General features: G+C 40.0%; 1 long non-coding RNA gene across 8 annotated transcripts in view; it reads right to left on the bottom strand.

Moving 5' to 3' along the window:
• The window catches only part of LOC129392171 (uncharacterized), a 119,602-nt gene that overhangs the window by 23,367 nt on the left and 90,981 nt on the right, over positions 1 to 5,254 (bottom strand). The window contains exon 15 of one of the 8 annotated variants that reach the window (XR_008617561.1): positions 242 to 1,859. The exons of 6 other annotated variants lie outside the window; for them this stretch is intronic. This is a non-coding gene — a long non-coding RNA (uncharacterized lncRNA). Of the gene's footprint in view, positions 1 to 241; positions 1,860 to 5,254 lie in introns of those variants that run through there. One more of the 8 variants, XR_008617563.1, reaches the window with a different exon arrangement.

Genomic DNA, 5,254 nt, shown 5'->3' with positions numbered 1-5,254 from the left:
CCAGCCGCTCCGCGGCATGTGGGATCCTCCCAGACCGGGGCACGAACCCGTGTCCCCTGCATCGGCAGGCGGACTCTCAACCACTGCGCCACCAGGGAAGCCCCCTGCAGCATTTTTTAAATGCAATTTTTCTTTCCACTAGAAGCAAAAGGATGTGCGTGAGTTTACATTTAGTTGAACTTCTTCACATGATGTGAAAAAAAAAAAAAAAAAAAAAAGCAGACCTGCTGCTTATTGGCTGTGTGATTAGTAAGGCATTTCCTTTATCTGAGACTCAGTTTTCCCATCTGTAAAATAGAGAAAATAATTCCTACCTCATCAGATAATTTTGAGAATTTAATGAGAAAATGCATATACAGAGGCATGCAAGCTCAAGAATATACAAATGTGAACTCATGCTATTATCACTGGCTTTTCACATGGCCTAAAAATTTATTTTGATTGACTTATAAACAGAATAAATCCATATGTAAACACATCTACATGCACAGCTGAGTCAAGGACTGCACAAAGGATATAGGCATAGTAGAAATCAAGACTCCTGATAACAAGTAGCTGGTATTCTTCAGTCTCTGTAACAAGGTATGGAAATCAAATGCCTTTGGCTCCAGAAAGGGAGCACATAGGATTAATGCCCAGATGTGTAACGATACGGTATGGGTGAGAGCTGCAGGAAAGGGAGAGAGGGTGTGCTCCTCTTAAAGGCACTCAAATTCAATTTCAAAATTATTGTGTTTGCAAACGCACAGTTCTGGCCTTGCCAGAGTATGCCCCATATGGTTAAAAAGATGAAATTAAAAGACATGAAATGATCAGAAAACAAGGAAATGTTCATCTCAGTAGCTGACAAAAATTCAGTGGAAGCTGAGAGCAAGCTGGAGTATTCAGAACTCAGGTGGAAAAGAGGGGGCTAGGAAGTTACCCTGAAGATTGAGTAATATCCAGATAGATGGACACGAGGAAGAAGGGAGCGCCTTCTGAGAATTTATGCACAGAGCATCGAATGAATGTTTTCCTTAAGATCCATCGTTCCTTGTAAGGCTGAAAGATTGCTTAGGAAAAGCAAGAGATAAACTTGGAAGATAGAGCACAAATGTAAAGCAGATTAAAATCAACCGTGAACAGAATGTTCTAGGGTATAGGGCCCCATTGCATATCTGAGAAAAGATATATGCAAATGCAATTTCCCTGCTAAAACCTTTTAGTAAGAAAATTGTTACAATAAAAATGTAACCAAATAAGAAGTACTGAGGACTGAAAAAACCAAAAGGGGGATAAATCTTTCAACACAGAAATGTATTTCAAATGAGTAACTAGTAATTTATCATTCATCGATTTTCTGATTTTGATTAAATTGTGAAAGATGTTGAAATGACAACATTTCAACATCTTATTCTAGGGTTTGTTATGGTGTCTACCACACCCTTGGGCTTATCCTAGTCTGTAGTGATCTGCAACTTTTATATCTATTTAAAAAGTTACTTTCAGCATTGCTCATTGCTTAAATAGACATATGGGCTCTTTATAGTCTCCTTTGAATCAGTTAGTAGTTTACTCTTACGCATTGTTTTTTTTTTAGAGCTGCTGCAATGAAGTACCATAATCTTGATAGCTTAAATCAACAGAAATTTATTCTCTCACATTTTAGAAGGTAGAAGTTTGAAATCAAGGTGTCAGCAGGGCCATGCTCTCTCTGAAGGCTCTGGGGGTGTCTCTTCCTTACCTCTTCCGAGCTTCTGGTGGATGCTGGCAATACTTGGCCTTCCTTACCTTGCAGCTGCACCACTCCAACTCTGTCCTGCATAGTTACATGGCCTTTTCCACAGGGTCCCTATGTTCCTATGTCTTCACATGGCCTGCTTTTAAAGAGACCAGTCATTTGATTAAAGGCCCACTCTAATCCAGGATGACCTCCTCTTAATTCAATTATATCAGCCAAGACCCTATTTCCAAATAAGGTCATATTCACAGTTACAGGGAGTTAGGACTTCAACATCTTTTTGGAGGGCACCACTCAGTCCATAACACCTCATTAATTAACAAAGTAAGTAAAACCTCCAACATTTGTTCCTTTTATATTTTGTAAGAGTCATGGTTTCACCTTTAAAAAATTATATTTAAACAAAATTAACATTTTACGAAAGAAACACACTGCTCCCATTATATATTTTCAACAGCTAAAATCTAAACTGTGGGGCCCTCTGAGGACAGGTTCAATGTCTTTCATTGTTTCATCCTCAGCATATAATATAATGTTAAGTACAACAGTATATACTTGATAAAGATTTGTTGGATTTAAATCAAAATACGGGTATTTTAGTTCATCTCTGTTTACTTTGTGACTGTGTGGAAGGGGACATTTTCCCTCTTTCCCTTCTTAGTTCTTTTGACTGGCAATTAAAATAACATAAGACAGATTAACAGGATAAAATAAAATGTATTACCTGTGCATGGGGAATACACATGAGTATAAAGAATTCCAAAGAGAGCAAGGCAAGTTGAGGTATTATATTATTCTGGGCTCAGGAAAAGGAGGTAGGGGTCTGAGCCTTCAAAAGGAAGTAAGGTAATTCACAAGAAGATAAAAAGAGTCAATGTTTGGTAAACAAATGTTTCCTGGGCCTGAAACCCAGTCCTCCCAAAACCAAGTTTCCCTGCCAAGTTTATAATTAACCTCTCTATCCACAACTTTATTCCATTTCTTGTCCCACCCCTGTTTCTCAGGACTGAGGAGTATGAAAGAAAGCGGGGAACTGAAACACAGCAGGACCCTGGCTGGGGGGAGGTGTGTGTGGGGGGGCTGGATATAAAAGCCCCTTTGTGTCCCTGCCTCTTGTTTGTAGGAAAAGCTTTAGTCTCCTAGGACTCCCTGAGTTCCAAAGAACAGACTCAAGCAGTTAATCATTTAAGAAGGAGCAGAAATGGGAGCAAAGAAGAGGCAATCAAACCAAGAAGGAGAGAATTTATGCAGTCCTTGAGAAAAACGGATAACAATGTCTGATACACAGTCTTAAGTTGTTTTTACAGAAACCAGAACCTCACCAGGTGAAAACTGCTGACCTCAAACACATAGACCTTAGGTTGGAGTCAGAAGATTGATGGTTGAGTTTCCCGAAACACCACCCTGCTACCTCACCACCAACCAATCAGAAAATCGTCCACGCGTTGGTCACGCATCTTACAACCCTCTCCCCTAAAACAGTCTTTAAAAGCCCCTGCCTGAAAGCCATCAGGGAGTTTGTGTCTTCTGAGCACCAGGTGCCCATTCTCCTTGCTTGGCGCCCTGCAATAAATGCTGTACTTTCCTTCAGCACAACCTAGTGTCAGTAGATTGGCTTTGCTGAACAGCAGGAGTGGGGACCTGAGTTCTGTTCAGTAACAGGCCATTCAGAAGCAATGGGACAGAGAGAGGAATTTGATCAAAGGGGCCTTCCTAGGTTTCTCCCTATCTCTACCACACCTAGTCCATAGTTTACCAAGTTATCTCTGGTGATAGCTCCTTCCTAGGACAGGTCTCCTATATTAAATTATTTTAGGCAATAAGGGGGAATTTCAATAGTTCTTGCTGAGAATTTGGGGCCTTGATTTTTCTCAGCTCAAAATAATATGCATGCTAGAGTGTCACATCTTGGGGCAGCCATACGCTGAACCCCATTGTGAACAATCCATCCTACTCTATGAAGAATCCATTAACAATTTTTCTTTCTTTATAACAATTCAACTTAAGGAGAATGGGTTGTTCAGGCCATAAGGAGGTTGCTTTAGTGCTCCAGCTGTGAAGTGGTAGGGCCTGGATCAAAGCAAAATGAAAGAGAAAGAGCAAAACTGAATAAAACATCAGAGGAAGAAAATTCAGAATTTGGTGATAAATGCTAGGAAAAGTGCAAGAGAATCTAACATGGCACCAAAGTCTAGGAAAATTAAATCAAAAACAAAAACAAAAAACCTTGTATCACTTTAATGTTCTGTGAGGTTAATCTTCTAATAATGAAGGAGGTGGGCATTTTGAGGGAGGCTGACTAAAGACTCATAACCTTTCAAAACCAGAGGTTCTTAGAGTCAAGCTTCTTCAATTTATGGAGTGTTAATTGATTTTTGAAAAGTTAGGTAGCCAGGTTATATATCCAGTAAGTGAGAAAACAGGGTATCTTGACTCTCAGTACAACGGTCTTCTTGCCAAACCATGCTTTCTCCCCAGGAACATATCTTTGAGTTTTGTGCTACTAACAGGATCTCCTTCATAGCAACCTCTCCCATCTACACCCAAATAATAAAGAGAATACCAGAAGCAATTAGTCCATACCCAGATAGTCACGCTGTGTGTGTTAAGAGCATATTTTTTCTGACTAGAATGGCTGTATCAGAGGTGGTGTCATTCACTGCCCTCCTTCTGCATTAGTCAAGCTTGCTTTCACCCATCATCTCTCTATTGGCCTGGGTCAATGGAAAGACCTGTGATTCTTAACGTCTGAGATTGCAGTGGTCATTCTCTCCTTATCCTCCCAGATCCATTCTCCACCCTCTTTCTGTCTTGCTGTGTGCCTCAAGCAGTGGACCCTTATAAAGTATATTTCCCAGGTTTCTTGTTTTCTGACTTCTAGTGGGTTTGGCCAAAGGAAGCATGAACAAGAGATCAAAGACTGCAAGGAGAAAGTTTGGGGTATTGGGGTGATTTTTTTTCCTATTTCCTTTTCCTATAACCACACTCCCAAACCCCACTGTCCCATACATATACCAGGTCTATGTTTTCTGGCATTGCCCGTATCCCTTCTTGACTGTGGCCCCTAAGAAGTGGCCCTTCATCCATGGCTTTCCTTGCAAAGCTTTATTTCCAGTACAGATTTTACTTTACCAGTACATTACTCCCTCCCTTTGTCTCTTCAGGTCTAAGGGTAGTAACCGCTTCCTATTGTTGATTATCTTTGGTTGTCTCAATCTCACCTTTTGGTCCCTTGTCGCTGCCCACAACTCTATAAGCAGTTCTTTCATTAAAGTCTTCAGCAGAACTATGTGAATGGAATTCTGTTCCACACTGGGGTGCTGACTGGTAGAGTGATTGTTCAACATTAGTCAACCCTGAATTTAGATATAACTTAAATATATATACACATAATAATAAGCCACTTACAACCAGCTATTTATGGAATAAAAGGTTAAATAAAAGGTTAAAAGTCTAAGTCAATGTTTTCCAATGGATTTAATCACAAAATCCTGAGGTGTCCTTCTTAGTCCATTCATATATATATATATATAT

This window comes from Physeter macrocephalus, chromosome 1 (genome assembly GCF_002837175.3).
Source record: "Physeter macrocephalus isolate SW-GA chromosome 1, ASM283717v5, whole genome shotgun sequence".
Classification (NCBI taxonomy): domain Eukaryota; kingdom Metazoa; phylum Chordata; class Mammalia; order Artiodactyla; family Physeteridae; genus Physeter; species Physeter macrocephalus.
Note: the sequence above shows the minus strand (reverse complement) of the source record. Positions and strands in the feature narration are given on the sequence as shown.